We start from the raw sequence: 17,498 nt of genomic DNA on the forward strand, positions 1-17,498 counted from the left end.
CGCATACAGCAAGTTTGCCCACAAGAGCTGCCTTATTCATTTGCAAGAGACAGGCAGGACTGCAGCCACATCCTTTTGTGGATTTACTCCCTTTATTTGAATGAATGGAGCAGATGAGATTTTCTGTTCATCAAAGTGCATGTGGGGCTCTGGATAGACACTTAGGATGACCTATTATGAACAAAGCGTTATAACAGCCAGGAAAAGGGGGGTATGTATGTTATAAGCTACTTTGGGGAGAAAAATGGGCTATAAATGAAATAAATAAATAAATAAATAAAATACTTAATATGTATTATTTAACATTCTGCACTCACTCACGGTGACAAAACCACTTACACTGAGGCCAGTGATAATGCCATAATTGTAGTAAAGGTTTGGGGGGGGGGGGGTTTGCCTGAGCTGCACTATTTTTTGGACTGATAACTTTCCCTTTTTAAAAAAAAAATAAGCTAGGCATGTGGGCTTGGTTCTTTCAAAGTACTGGACCATTTTACGCCACAACTGAGAAGTCTTGTGTTATCAGCAAGAAAGTCAGCTTCATTATTTAATAGAGTTATTATCAATTAGCAATGGCAAAGGAATAATTTTCTCCAGTGAATGAGGGAAAGCATACAAAAATAAATGCTTTTCCAGCACCTTTAAATATTCCTTTTAGATTTGTACTGTGGTGTTAGATGAGGATACACTTTAAAAACATACTTGACTTCTATCTTAAGTATTGCTATACCCAAACGAACAAAGCCTGTTTCTTATCAGCACCTTCCTGCTGGACTTCGTAATGCATTTGATTTCCAGCTATTAACCCAGGAGACCTGTGCTCACAATCACTTGGCAGTTTTTAAGGCTCTACAGGTTTGTATTGGTGTATAGACCTTCTTATAAAGACTATTGCCTTATTTTCCACTGAACAGTGTTTGCCAATATCCTCTTGGCTTGTGGTTAAAAGATGACTAGAAGATCAGCCAGATAAACCACCAGGGAGCTAAACTTTTTCCCTCCTGCTGTGTTATTTGCTTTCAGTAAAGACCCTGGAAATATGAACTTTTAAACAGCATCACACACTATATTAATTGGAAGAAACAGCATAGTGTCATCAGTGCCTAGCTAAAAATAGTCCCAGGAACCTGTCTTATAAAAATCTGTGCCAGTTTCTCATATGCCACAAAGCCAATGTCTAAATGCTGTGAGATATAGAATAAATATAAAGGTGTGCTATTTATGATTAATTGTACATTTTATTTTTCTGATTTGCCTTTCCACCACATAAATGGCTAAATGTTCATCTAAAAATTGGAGTTTTTGTTTCAAAAATACAATAAATGTCAAACTCAATAAAATGATATGGTGAAAGACTCGTTCATGTCAGAGGAGGGTTCCTTAGGCTGAGGAAGGTTTCAGAATTTCTGAGCAGAGAAATACAAACCAGTAACTCTAAGCTGTGAAAATATCTGAAGCTACTGGTAGGGATTGCAGGAACGTAGCAACTATGAACCAGCATCTTCAGGTAGGCCCTCAACATGCAGTACTTCCATGTTATCACTACTGGGTGAACAAGGTCTCTTGCACATCATCATACTTGCACCAATCACAGAAGGCCAGTGAAACACCTGAAATGGACTTAAAATAGATGTGATCTAGATGAATTTACTTCAAAAGACATTCTATAATTACGGTGCCATCACTGAAAAGGACATGTTCTAACCCTCCAGAGAAGTTTACCTGAAGGATGATGTTGAAAACAAGCATCTTCTGATGATCCAATGGTTCTGGATGGATTAAATTAGAGTTTTCATATACATACTAAACTGTATTAGTGACATAATAAAACTCTAAGATATCCCATAATACTAAAGTATAAGTCTAAAAATATATTGGCTAGTCAGTAAGGCAGAACCAGTGTAATGCCTTCCAAAGAGATATGATCATAAATAGCATCATAATCATATGCACACCAGAGAAATCTAGGAAAATCAACAGAACTACATTTCCCATACATGGATGCCACTGGACTGAGCAGGCATATACATAATCAATTGATCCTTAGTAATATAATTTAGAAAACTACAGAGATGGAAGTTACCCTGCCCACTCCTCACTACACACACACACACAACTTGTGATCAGAGTACAAATAACCCGTAAACATAGCCTAGAAAGAAGTAGGATAGTTGGTTCCTGGCCTTAGATTTTCCCATTTTCCTAGAGACTACCAGGAGGAACCAGGCAAAACTTTACTAATTACCAGTGGATTAACAACACCCTGCTGAATCTTTTTTCTGGGAAATTGCCATCTTGTTTGTATTCTCAAACTTACCTAAAATAGTATCATTTAGCTCATGTACTTTTATTCTCCTAGATTTCAGTAGGCTATAGCTTAGCAATTGTCTTGAGAAAATCCTGTTAGCTCTACATCATTATAAGCACATTGGCAGCAATATCACAGGCCGTTCCCAATTTCCTTCTCTGTAATTAAAATATATTGTTATGATCAGTGTCTTGTTGCTTGTTCTGTTTCTCATACAGTACTCTTTGGTCATGTTCATTTCACCCCAGAGGTCTTTAGCAGATCCCTGTAATTACATCTCTGCAACTCTTACTCTGTTATTCCAGCTGAAATTATCTCTGAACATTGGTTCCATTTGCAAAATCTGTTCCAGTTTTATTAGCTTTAATCAAACAGACAGACGATAGATAGATAGATAGATAGATAGATAGATAGATAGATAGATAGATAGATAGATAGATAGATAGATAGATAGATAGAAGGTGGGCTGGGTTTCCCATACCCAGTCTCCTCATCTTCCAAGTGTAAACACTCCACAGAAAATGATATAAAAATATTCTTATTTAAATGACATTTGATTGTACTGAAAAGTTCACATTTATGATATTTAAATGCTGTATTGTTATTATGAAATAAACTTTAAAAAATACTAGAAGTTCAATGAGTACATATTCCCTAAACAAACAGAAAATAACTAGTAGGTTACTATACATTTAATTATTTTTAATCAAAAATACTATCACTAAATGACTACAGGAGAATTACTGCTGGTAGGACTGCCACCCTCCAGGTGGTAATTGGAGATCTCTTACTATTACAATTGATCTCCAGAAGACCAAGATCAGTTCCCATGGAGAAAATGTCTACTTTGGAGGGTGGACTCTATGACATTATACCCTGCTGAGGTCCCTCCCCAGGTTCTACCCCAAAATCTCCAGGTATTTTCCAACCCAGAGCTGGCAACCGTATCCACCAGTGTGTGGGAGAAAAAGGATCTGTGGACTCGGGCACTACTCCAATACTGGTGTTAGAGGCAAGAACTAGAACCAAGTACCTCCTACCCCTCCTGAAATTAATAAGGGAAGGATGAAAATGGGGAAGGGTCTGCTATGAGTGGAAGTTTCCTTGTGCTTCTTGACTCTCAGCCGTTTCAATGATGAGCATGGCAGCATTGGATGCCCTCGAGTTCTAGTTTTTTGGGAGAGGGAGGAAACATTCTCTTTGACAACTCTCCACCCTATGCATAATTTTATTAACCTCTATCATGTCCCCTCTTAGTCATCTCTTTTTAAAACTGAAAAGTCCCAGACCCTTCAGCATTTCTTCACAGGGAAGGTGCTCCAGCCCTCTAATCATCTTGGTTGCCCACTTCTGTACTTTTCCCATCTCTGTGATGTCCTTTTTGTGATATGGTGACCTGAACTGCACACAGTATTCCAAATGAGACCACACTATTGATCTGTACAGGGGCATTATAATATCTGCCATTTTATTTTCAATCCCTTTCCTAATAGTCCTCAACATAGATTTTGCCTTTTCTTTTTTTTTACCACTGCAGCACACTGGGTTGACACTTTCACTGAGGTATCTACCACGACCCCAAGATCTTTTTCCCTCTCATTTTCAGCACATTCAGACCCATTCACCTACAACTGAAGTTGGGATATTTTTTATCTAGCAAGTCTTTCTTTAAGCTATTATTTGTGATCCAGCAAAACTGTCACATAATTCCCATTTTGTTATAGAATTGGTGTTTGTTGAGTAGTAAGGATAATGCCCACTTCATGAGTCAAGTGACAATCTTGGCTTCATGAGTTCCAGACCTGGTGTCTAATATTTAAAATAAGGTCTAGAGATGATCTGGCCTGATTACTATCTGGAAGTTGTGCCAACTCCAGGTCAACTCTATTAAATTGCAGTTACTTTCCTAAGCCTAGTCCAGACATACAGCAAAACAAGGTGGTAATGAGGTGGCAAAGTGCTGAGATGGTAGGTTATCCTGCACCACTTCAAATTGTAGGTGGGCTTACATTTCTAAAAGTTCCCCTATGTTTAATAATTCCCTCTAAGTGGAAAACTATCACAGCATGTGAAGGTCTAGTCTTGAAACCTTCTTCCTAATGTGCTTTTTAAATTTTTTTTGCCAAGAATTACTACATGGGGGAGCAATAAAAATGTGATATATCCCTCTTTCAGTCTCAAGTAATGCAGCCAAACGATTTATGATAATTTATCTGAAGAGATATGACAGTGAAATAAAGGGAGAAGATTTTTAAAACTCACTGAATGCCTGTGGCTAAAAAGGAGAGTAAAACAGCATCATCAGTTGGATTGGTACCGAATGGTCTGCCAGTTAAGGAGCATGGAGGCCCTCTGCAGTAAGTTTCAGAGGGAGGTCATAGAGTAATAGATTAAAAAGTTGTGGGGCCAGCACAGAGCCCTGGCATATTTCTGAGGTGACTATTATTGAATTAGTTAAATGAATCTGGAGGACCTTCCGTTCTGAGGGTACTTTTTTGCTGTCAAGTCATAGCCAGCATGGCGACCCCATAAGGATTTCAAGGCAAGAGACAAGCAGAGGTGGTTTGCCATTGCCTGCCTCTGAGCAGTGACCCCGGACTTCCTTGGTGGTCTCCCATTCAAGTACTAAGCAGGGCTATCCCTGCTTGGCTTCTGAGAGCTGACAAGATCAGGCTAGCCTATGTTATCCAGGTAACAGTGGGAGAGTACATAGAGATGCTTGATCAAATGTAGAAGCCTCCAGCTTCTCTCATAGTCACCTGCAAGAGACTTCGTCAAATGCAGATTGTAAACCAATAAACACTGAAATCATATTATTGTCATTTCATTTGAGATGTATGTTTTTTCAGCAAGATGAGCCAGGGCATGAGCATGCTGCATTGTCATATTCCTTTTCCAAAAGCCAGTTTATTCAGGACTCAAAACAGATTAATCCCTCATCCATGTTTACAGTTTTAGGAGTGAATAAGCAGCATATCATTTGCCCAAAACAGAAATGGGGATGTTTGGGTAGTGATACGCAGGATCCTTTCAGTCCCCCCCCCTTTTTATATATAAATCAGGAAACCAATAACCTCCAAAGATTGAAGGATATTCCCAGATGCATCAATTGCCACAAATAATTATGCAAGTACTAAAGACTACCAAGAGGGGCCAGATTTAATAAGATTAGCCGTTCTACCACTGCAGAGTTTGACCACCTCATTGTGGTGCGCATGTAAGCCTTAGAAAATTTGAATGGCTACAGTTGTGTATTCATGGCCAACTTATTTTCAAGTTCTATAGTTAGCTATAGCAATGATAAGTATGAGGTATGATCTAGAATTATGCTTACAGCTGATGTGTTAGGGAAAAAAGGTAATTATAGTTTTTTTAAAAGAACACTATAATTGTAGGCTACCTACGTTGCTATTATAGACAAGACAATATATATACATTGAAGTTGATCAGATTTTATAATTGTGCCGCTTTTAGATCGCTGGCTCAAGATAATCCTTCCCGTGATTCTCCAAATAACAGGCTCTTCATGTATTGTGAAAGCTCCCAGATGTTTTCCAAATTATCCAGCATCTGAATCTTCACACAATTATTTATGTGAAAGGAGTGGGTTGTATGGACTGTATAAGAAGCATGTATATAAGAATCAACTGCCCAGGGAATGAGGTTTGGAACTGGCAGCTATAACATTATAAATCTGTGTTGAAAAGTTAAGTGGCAATTAGATTGACGATATCAGCTGAGTTGGGCTGTTGGCTTTTGAATTTGATTGCTATGATTTTAGCGGTAGAAGAATTGCAATTTGCAGAACTGTATTTAATAATTAATTATAATATCAAAGGAACCGTGCTAGGTTTGGTATGCAAAGATTAGTACAGAGCCCACAAGAACTTAGTGTACGATAACTTCACTGTTTCAAAGCTGCCTTATCTGGCCAAATGTAAAGGCAAGCCTCTACCACTGCTGCTCTGACATGGCAAGAAATGAAAGAAAGGATCTTGTAAAGTAGGCATTGTGCCTCTTGAAACAGCAATCCTATGGTATAGTGCAATCTGTCGCAGTACCCAAGTACTTGTTCATGAGTAATTGAAATTGGAGTATATGGGCTAAAAACAGCAATCTCTGGAAAAGTAGACAGAATGAACAAGAGGGGTCCTTTGGAGACAGGAAGGAAATGAGAACAGGACATTATGCAGGAAAAAGGCGCGCACACACACACATACACACATATATATATATATACACACACACACACACACATCTGGGGATTTCCTAACATGCCGCTTTACAAAAAGTGTGCCTTTTAAAATAGGTTTCTGTAGTTCTGAGACATTCGTGAAGTTCTGAATGAGTGGTCAGCCAAACAAAGATAAACAGAAAAATGTTTTACAAATATGTCACAACACACAATATTGTGTTGTTTGTTGTCATGATGCTCTAACCTTGAAGAAGTCTTGGCTTTCATCGCAGGCTCAGAGTTTCTACAGGCCTTGTTCCTGGAGATGCTGAGTTCAGCTTCTCAAAATCACCTTTTGAGAATTAATCTCTGTGAATTATGGTTGCCCCTTGTCTTCCAAATGGTAAGTTATTCAATGAGATTGCTCGTCAGTTCAAGAGAATACTGAAGGTTTAAGATCCCACCTATTAAAAACAGTGGATTGGATCAAGACTAACATTTTCCATGGGTGCAAGGACTTCTATCTGTGTGTGTGTGTGTGTTAAGTGCCATCAAGTCACTTCCGACCTATGGTGACCCTATGTCCTCCATTAATGTCCTCCAAAACATCCTATTGCTCAGGTCTTCCAGATGAGGACCGTGGCTTCCTTCATAGAGAATTCATCTCATGTTGGGTCTTCCTCTTTTCCTGTGCATTATTGTCTTTTCCATTGAGTCTTGACTTCTCATAATGTGACCAAAGTACAAGAGTCTCAGTTTAGTCATGTTAGTTTCTAGGGAGAGTTCAGGCTTGATTTAGAATTTCCACCTACCTTCTCTGGTCTCAGGGGGCATTTCTGACTGCCACAGAAGGGTGGGGAGGGTAGATCAATCTCCATGGGCAGAAGACCTTGCACCTCTGCAAATGTTTGTCTCAATCGAAGTCAGTGTATTGTGGCAAATAAAGAGGTAGATATTTTCAGTGCCTAGCTGCATGCTTAGTTGGTGCACATCAAGCACTACACAACTCTGTGCTTTGCCAGTGAGAATGAAACTAGAACAATGTTAATGGCTGCACACTAGGTCTCAGAAAAGCATCCAATGGTCTTCCACATCCTCAATATCCGTAAACTCAACAAGTTCAACAAGAATCACCCTTTCTGTTGCTCAGCTAGAGCAATGTACTGCTTTCCCACCAGTGCACAACTTCAAGAAAGTACAGAGTTTGATAACAGAGAGGCATTTTTCACTTGTAGGAAACCTCAGAAATTCAGTGAGGTCTTGACTCCTGTACCATTTTGTTCATCTGTTCATCTGTAGAATATAGCAAAAATGTCAACCAGAGAAAGCAGCAATTCAATATTATTGAAGTTCACGAAGAAGTGAAGAAACCCATTTGTTGACTATGCTCTTGAAGGGCATGACAAGTGCAACCCAGAAGAGGTGGATTCAGGAGAGGTGGATTCAGTCTATCAAGCTTCAAAAATATTTAGAATTCACATCAGGTTCATGTTGTTGTCAGCAGCTTTTCTTAATATCAGTTGAGGGGGCTGATTAGCTACAAGCAAGAGATCCATTGTGTCTAGGCAATAACTGTCCATTTTTTTTTCTAATTTCTTTACACCCACATTCATTCTTGATGCTGGCTTCCAAGCCAGGTGACAGTTCTGTGCTTTACCTTACTTTGAAGTATGTAATCTGATTAAATGCAAATAGGTCTGAGATGAGGATGAAAAGTGAAGTAATGGCTGATGATATTCTTGTTTTGCTCTCTCGCTCTCGCTCTCTCTTTCTCTAATTTTATGCTATTTGTTTTTCTGCCTCTTTTATTTTAATTTTGTGCTGCTGGTCTCAGTTTTGAATTACGAATTATAAGCTTTACTGTTGCTGTTTTAATTTGTCTTACACTGCAGTCCTAAAACAGTTCTAAACAGATTGACACCCTTCTAAATCCATTGCCTTCATGAGCTTAGAAGAATGAGATCCTGTTTAGGACTGCACAGTTGGTTTACTGTTATATCTTGCTGTTTTATTTTAAATTATGTTTTTGTTCTTTTATGTTATGGAGTTAGGCACCTTTGGCAGATTCTGAAGGCTGCAGACTTATACATAAAGACTTATTCATAAAGAAATAAAGCATTATGGAGGTGAATCCCTAACGCATGCAAAAGTTGTGCTACTCCCTATGTAGTTTATCCGGAGAAGGGCACTTGGGAAATTCTTTGTCAGTTAAGAAGTTTCAAGTTATCCCCCAAATTGTTTATTAGCTTGCCCTCCTACTTAGCTCTCAAATGATATTCTCCTGCCTGTTCTAACAAAGCGGTTGGGAAACATTGATGGATTTATGGACAAATAATCTCCCAGAGGTCTAAAATGGTATTGCAGAAGATAATTGACACGTCTCAGTGTGACATATAAGCCAGCTGGTTGTTTGCTAAGGAATTTGTTTTGCTTAATGTTTAGCTGAGGTGTGTGTGGCTCTTTTGCCTGTGTTTGACATGGCTGTTATAAGATTGCAGTTCCTATCTCTGCTGCTTACTGTTCTTTGAATTATTTTTGCTGATTTTTGTTTGTTTTAGGTCTAGGTTTTGTTATATTATTATTATTATTATTATTATTATTTTAAGTTACTTCCATGATGATTCTGAAACCAGTGGCCAATTTTGAAACTCCAGGCTTTATTTTGTGATGGGTTTTGCATGCCACAAGCAGACATATACATCCTTTTATTATTATAGAAATTCTGAAGGTAGTCTACATAAGAATTGTCTGATTCCCTTCATTTTTGGCACTGAAACTGCCATCATCATCCTGAAGCTGTTGGCCAATTTTGAAACTCCTAGCTTTAGTTCTTGATGAGTTATGCTTGGCACAAACAGACAACCATCATTTTCACTGCAAATAGCACAACACAGGGATCATAGAGTTGGAAGGGACCACCAGGGTCATCTAGTCCAACCCTCTGCACAGCGCAGGAAACTCACAACTACTTCCCACACACACACACACACCGTGACCCCCACTCCATGCCCAGAAGATGGCCAAGATGCCCTCCCTCTCATGATCTGCCTAAGGTCATAGAATCAGCATTGCTGACAGATGGCCATCTAGCCTCTGCTTAAAAACCTCCAGGGAAGGAGAGCTTACCACCTCCCGAGGAAGCCTTTTCCACTGAGGAGCCACTATAACTGTTAGAAAATTCTTCCTAATGTCTAGACGGAAAATCTTCTGATTTAATTTCAATCCGTTGGTTCTGGTTTGACCTTCTGTGGCAACAGAAAGCAACTCTGTACTGTGCTCTATATGAAAGCCCTTCAAGTACTTGAAGAAGGTTATCATATCCCCTCTCAGTCATCTCCTCTCCAGGCTCAACATACTCCTTCAGGCTCCAGGCTCCTTCAACCTTTCCTGATAGAACTTGGTCTCCAGACCCCTCACTATCTTCATTGCCCTCTTCTGGACACATTCTGGCTTGTTAACATCCTTCTTAAACTGTGGTGTCCAAAACTGAACACAGTACCCTAGGTGAGGTCTAACCAGAGCAGAGTAAAGTGGACTAGTTAGCATGCCGAGAGGAGATAGAGATATACTAGCTTTTCCTATTTGCCTTAGGAAAGAAGTGATCTTTATTAGAGTTAATCATATCAGGGGGTTGTAGCCTGGACAGTCAAGTTTTGGACACTTCTACAAGATGCTTTGACCCCCTGATAGTCAAGTGAGAGGGAAACATTTAAAATGACAATTAAAAAACTGGTCTTAACAAAACAGACATTTCAGTAGATAAAGTTGACAGTTCATGACACTTCGTATAAAGATTGGGGTATAAATTCACAACATGGGCAAATGCACTTGAGAGAATGCTGCTGTTTACTAAATAGGATTTGAAAGGTCTATTGTGGATGGGAAGAGACTATTTTCAGTCTCCAAGCCTTGACTTTTACCATGGACTGAAAGGATGTAATTTCCTGTTTGTATTTTGAACACTGTAAATCCAAGGGATTTAGCCTTTGGAAAAAAAGACACTGGACATGGGAATTGGAGATTCAATTCTGTTCCATTATGTTTTTGAGGCTGCTGCTACCATGAACGTGTTCTCCTTTACAGAAAAGGCAGAGACCATGAACTTTCAGCAGCAATATAAATAATAAGCACACTCTTTTCAGATAACTAGTTACAGATAGCAGAGGCCAATGTTATGTATGGCACAAGTAATGCTTGCAGGTTTTACTTTCTGAAAATATTAATTCCTTAATAAGTATCTTCTTTGAGATACAATACCAATTGTGAGGTTAGCTAGTTCATGCTATCCTGAGTTTGAGGGAAACTGAATGATCTCCCGGCCTCTGTAAGTGTGTCACAGGGCTGCTTCAGACATCATGGCCAATAAAAGAGTTCAGTATTGGGTATGGATGATCTGTTTGGTTTGGTTGTTATACATCGATACACACACACACACACACACACACACACACACACACATATATATATATATATATATGTTGGACTAGATGACCATGGAAATCTCTTCCAACTCTATGTTTCTATGAAGATGGTTATTATTCCCCTTCCACTGGGTTCACAACTTGTTTGCTTTTACTAGAACTATGGTTGCCAGCCCTGGGTTGGGAAATACCTGGAGATTTTGGGGACGGAGCCTGAGGAGGACGGGGTTTGGAGAGAGGAGGGATTTCAATGCCACAGAGTCCAATTGACAAAGCGGCCATTTTCTCCAGGTGAATGGATCTCTATCGGCTGGAGTTGTAATAGCAGGAGATCTGCAGCCACCACCTGGAGGTTGGTAACCCTAACAAGAACCCCCAGTTATGTTGTCTATACTAGCCTTACAATGGCCAGCAATGAATCAGAGCTGGACCACTGTTTGCAAAGGCACAATACAGAGCTGGATTCTGCGGTTGCCAACTTCAAATTGGGAAGTTCCTGGAGATTTGGGGGCAGTGTCTGGAGATGGTGGAGTTTGAGGAGGGAGCTTAGCAGGAGTGTGATGCCATTCAGGCCACCCTGCAAAGCTGACATTTTCTCTATGGGAACTGATATCTGCACTTGGAAATCACCTGTAATTCTGGGAGAATTACAGGCTCCACCTGGATATTTTGCAACCCTAATTGCATCTCACCTGATTGTGAGAAAATCTCCCATTGGGTCATCTCAGCTCAGGGCTGAGCCTTTTTCTCTATCTAGTGCATTTTACTCTTCCCCGATGAGTTCAGGACAACGTACATGGTAGTCTCCATTCTGCTTTATCCTTTTAACAGCCCTGTGAGGTAGGAGAAGCTGAGAAGGAGAGTGAGTGAATAGCCAAGGTCATCCAGCAAACCTTATGGCAGAATAGGGGTCTGAACCTAAGTCTCCTATCTCCTGGATCTCTCTTTCCCTCGGACTCATTCTTGGTCTGACCAGCCAGCCCTCTAGCTTCACTCCCTAGGCTCCATAATAAGTGGCGTTTTTGTCCTCCAAAATGCCATTACATTTGAAATCATGTGTAAGCCATGCACAGCACCATCCTAAGCAGAGTTACACCCTCCTGCGCTCCCCTTGAAGAAACAGACCTATAGTCTGGGAGTAGGGTTGCCAACCTCCAGGTAATAGCTGGAGATCTCCTGCTATTACATCTGATCTCCAGCCAATAGAGATCAGTTCCCCTGGAGAAAATGGCCACTTTGGCAATTGGACTCTATGGCATTGAAGTCCCTCCCCAAACCCTGCCCTTTTCAGGCTCTGCCCCAAAAACCTTCAGCCATTGGCAAAGAGGGACCTGGCAACCCTATCTGGGAGTGCTCTTGGCTCCAGGTCTACTGCTGGATAGGCTGGTGGCAGCTGTGGCCAGGAGTACCTTTTACCAGCTTCAGTAGGTTAACCAGCTTCAGCCTATGATGGGCAGAAAAGATCTCTTGAATGATATTATCTTTTGAAGATAATATCAACAGAGCTACCAGAAACAGTGCATCTTTTTGTTTTAAAACAGTCCATTGTGTTTCCACCGACAAGAGGGCAAAAATTAAATCAGCTTCAGGTGGGTCATTAATTGATAGGGTTGCCAAGTCCCTTCTTCGCCACTGGCGGGAGGTTTTTGGTGCGGAGCCTGGGGAGGGTGGGGTTTGGGGGAGAGGAGGGACTTCATTGCCATAGAGTCCAATTGCCAAAGCAGCCATTTTCTTCAGGTGAACTAAACTCTATCGGCTGGAGATCAGTTGTAATAGCAGGAGATCTCCAGCTACTACCTGGAAGTTGACAACCCTATTCATTGAGGTCAATAAAGAAATCACTTATCACATGGAACAAGCTGGTAACCCACCCTAAATATAGAATGAAAACCAAAGTGTTTTTTTTCTTAACTGAAGAATTGGGGTTTGTGTGTGTGTGTGTGTGTGTGCACATCTATTAATGCAATTTCCTCTGTGGCTTAGACAATAAATAACTGCAGAATAATATTTAAGTGGAGAAAAGGACTTTCTGTTGAGATTTTTTCTCTCTGTGGTGAACTGAAACATTTTTTAATATGCTTATCACTCCGAAACACAGGCAAATGGCTTGTGCTGCAGTGTTTGAATTGTAAATGGAACTTCCCACTTAGCTGAGATATAGGTCAAATCTCAGATGCATAAAATACTAATCAAAACGTAAAACAAAGATGACTGCAAAAACAATCAATATTCCCCCAATTGCCTTTCTCTTCTAACAACAATTGAGTCAACCTCATACAAAAAGGTGACTTTCTTTTTCCACAGGAAAGTCATTATTTGCTGCCTTTGCTTCATCCTCCAAAATGTACAGTATTTTGCTTTGTGTTTCCTGGTGTGATCATACAATTAAAGCCATAGTTATGTGGAGTTTTTTCTTTAAATTCATGTCTCAGATTTCCATGACAACAAATTATAAACCAGATATAATGAAAACTCTCTTTTTTTGCCAAAACAAATATCTTTATTATTGCAGAAACAAAACATGAGAGAGAAGGGATATGGGTTGATATGAAAAACTATATGTAAAACAAAAGTCCAGTGGCACCTTAAGACTAACATTTATTTCAATATGAGCTTGTGTGAATCACAGCTCAATTCTTCAGATAGATACACAAAGGAAAATCATACTAGCAATTCTTCTTATAAGAAAGATTATATGGGGGGTGGGGCAGAGAGGCTTGGTGTGAATTCCACCATGTATCTTTCAAGTTTAAATTATCAATGTAAGAGGAAAAGAACATAAGAACATAAGAAAAGCCATGCTGAATCAGACCAAGGCCCATCAAGTCCAGCAGTCTGTCCACAGTGACCAACCAGGTCTCTCTAGGAAGCCCACAAACAAGACGACTGCAGCAGCACTATCCTGCCTGTGATCCATAGCACTTAATGTAATAGAAAGATGTAAATACCGTCATAAATCAACAGAATTAACAGGTACACATAATGGATGATAAGCGAGGTCAGAGGTTCAAACAAATAAGCAAAGCTATGAAGCAAAATTCATAGTTTTAATGAAAATTAACTGATATTGGTACTAGGGCTGTTGAAAAAAAAATTCGGTAAAATTCGGATTCGGCAAAATTCGGCCCATTTTTATTCGGGAAATGCCGAAGTCCAAACTCCCCCACTTCGGGTCCGTGCAATTCGGCATGAGATCTGGAGTTCGGGGAAAGCCGTTAAAATCACAACCACACCTTTCTGTGGCTCCAGGGGGGGCATTTTTGGGGGTAGAGGTCCCAAACTGTCAGCGTAGCTTCAAAGGACCCTTCTTGCAATAACCCCCAAGTTTTGTAAAGATTGGATCAGTGGGGGTTGAGATATGGGCCCCGAAAGGGGTCCCCCCTCCTTAATGTGCATTTGCAATTAGCAGAGCTTGCCGCCCACTCAAAGCTCCCAGCCCCAACAAACAACTGAGCTACAGGGAGCAAGGGCGGGGCAGGTGTGAAGAAGTTTGCAAACCATGAAAAGCAACACAACCATGCAAACCATCACGTTTGCAACCATGCAAAGCAACACGTGACACCTGGGAGTTTGCAAACCATGGAAAGGGACGGAAGAAGTTTGCAAACCATGCAAAGCAACACAACCTTGCAAAGCAACACCTTTGCAACCATGCAAAGCAACACCTGACGCCTGGGAGTTTGCAAACCATGGAAAGGGACAGAGGCATGCTAGCTAAGCATCAGGAGCAGGAGGGCATGGAATTTCCCCTTTTGCATCGGACTCGGGACCAGGCAAATGCATTCTTTAAGTCACAATTTGAAAACAATTTTTGAGCAAGCATCAAAATAGACCTAACCGATCTTATGAATGAGGGAAAATCTGAGGACACACAACTGAAGCCCCCCCCTCAAACCAGGGAGAGAGAGACTCAAGGGGGCACACACACCCCAGACAGAACAGGCAAAAGCCCCCTTTGGCTTCCCCCCCACCCACAGAAACTGCTCCCTCCCCACACACACACAGACTCTGCTTCCCCCCCACACACACACACACACAGGAGAAAAATTATAGATTAAAGCCCCAAAAGGGGTCTTACTGTGGATGTTTTCTGTTCCATCAGGAGAGACTTGGAGGACTGGGTAATCCAATATGGTTCCATTTGAGCACGGGAGGTTTTGCCTTGGATTTGCCGCTGTCGAGGGGCATATCTCAGCCCCCGCTGATCCAATTTTTACAAAACTTGGGGATTCTTTCAAGAAGGCTCCTCTGAAGCTACGCTGAAAGTTTGGGGGCTGTACCCCAAAAAATGCGCCCCCTGCAGCCACAGAAAGGAGTGAATGTGTGCTGTAGATGGAATAAAAATGCACATTAAGGGGGAACCCCTTTCGGGGCCCATATCTCAGCCCCCCTCCCCCCGATCAAATCTTTACAAAACTTGGGGATTCTTGCAAGAAGGCTCCTCTGAAGCTACGCTGAAAGTTTGGGGGCTGTACCCACAAAAATGCGCCCCCTGCAGCCACAGAAAGGAGCAAATGTGTGCTGTAAATGGAATAAAAATGCACATTAAGGGGGGACCCCTTTCGGGGCCCATATCTCAGCCCCCCCTGATCCAATCTTTACAAAACTTGGGGATTCTTGAAGGCTCCTCTGAAGCTACACTGAAAGTTTGGGGGCTGTACCCCAAAAAATGCACCCCCTGCAGCCACAGAAAGGAGCAAATGTGTGCTGTAAATGAAATAAAAATGCACATTAAGGGGGGAACCCTTTCGGGGCCCATATCTCAGCCCCCCCTGATCCAATCTTTACAAAACTTGGGGATTCTTGCAAGAAGGCTCCTCTGAAGCTATGCTGAAAGTTTGGGGGCTGTACCCCAAAAAATGCGCCCCCTGCAGCCACAGAAAGGAGCAAATGTGCACAAGCACCCCCCCCACGGGGATTTCTCTCTCACACAAACAGATACTCTCTCTTTCTCTCCCCTGCCAGGCCACGCAGCAGCTGGGCTCATGCACTCAATCGTGACTGATTGGCCAGAAGAAGACCCAGCTTGGCCACCTATTGGCCGGGGGAGAATACTGCTTACTAACTGACGGTTATGCTGCTGCACTGAACCCCGAATTTGCCGAATTTATTCACCGAACACCCCAAACTCGCTGAATTCGGCTCCCCGTTTTCCTGCCTTTTTTGAGTTCGGTTCCATCCGAACTAAAAACCGCCGAATCAGGGGAAACTCAGCTGTTTTTCAGTTCGGGACGAACCGAATCGACAGCCCTAATTGGTACAAGGTTATAGTCTGATAAAACATCTTAAGAACAGTCAATTAGCATATTTTAAAAGTGGGTTCTGTGGGGCTATTAGTGTTTGTAGTGAGTTTAAGTCAGGATAACATGTAGTATTTGATTTTCCCAAAAGAACAATTGCCGACATGGTTTTCCTCCATACATCTATCTGAAAAGTGAGCTGTGACTAAAAAAAAAACGTTAATCTTTAAGGTGGCAATAGACTTCTTTTATTTTTTTCTAAAACAGACTAACATGGCTACACCTTTGCAAATGTCAACATGATGTACAACAAACTCAGTCTATCTGGCACAAGGCCTCTGTACTGCTTTATACAGCTTTATTAATGGTAGAATATATTGTTCATTGGGAGGTGGCCATAACTCTGCTAAAATTAACGTGTTATAATTATACAATCCATTTATACATTACTATGATTCACCGTTAGGGTTGCCAGATCCCTCTTTGCCACCCGCGGGAGGTTTTTGGGGAAGAGCCTGAGGAGGGCGGGGTTTGAAGAGGGGAGGGGCTTCAATGACATAGACTCCAATTGCCAAAGTGGCCATTTTCTCCAGGGGAACTGATCTCTATTGGCTGGAGATCAGATATAATAGCAGGAGATCTCCAGCTATTACCTGGAGGTTGGCAACCCTACTCCCAGACTATGGATCTGTTTCTTCAAGGGGAGCGCAGGAGGGTGTAACTCTGCTTAGGATGGGGCAGTGCATGATTGGTGAACGGGGCTGGTTTCCCCACTCCTACACATGAAGCCTGCTAGGTGACCTTGGGCTAGCCATGGTTCTCTCCGAACTCTCTCAGCCCCATCTACCTCAACAGGTGTCTGTTGTGGGAGGGGAAGGTAATTGTAAGCCAGTTTTAGATTCTTTAAAGTAGAAAAATTGTGGTATAAAAACCTCCTCCTCCTCCAAAGTGTTCTTAGGACCAATAATTTTATTGTGGCATAAATTTTCAGTTGCCAGAGTAGGGATCTAGATCATGGGGGCATATGACAGGATACATTTGTTAGCCTCTAAGATGCATTAGGCCCTGATCTGGATAATCCCTGGCCAACCTGATATTATCACATCTCAGAACCCAAGCAGAGTCAGCCCTGACTAGTAGGCATGACCATAGGAGAGCAAATGCAAGATGCAAATAATTATGATTTGTCATGTTAATTTGATTGATTTTGTTTGCTTTGGGATTTCTTGTATGATATAGAAGCAGCCCTATGAGTACAGGAAATGTGTTTATTACAAGCACCACTCCAGTTTTATAGAACACCTAGCTGACTGTCATATCCAAAAACATATTAGCACTTTGATAAATCATAATCA

This window comes from Euleptes europaea, chromosome 1 (assembly GCF_029931775.1).
Source record: "Euleptes europaea isolate rEulEur1 chromosome 1, rEulEur1.hap1, whole genome shotgun sequence".
NCBI lineage: Eukaryota > Metazoa > Chordata > Lepidosauria > Squamata > Sphaerodactylidae > Euleptes > Euleptes europaea.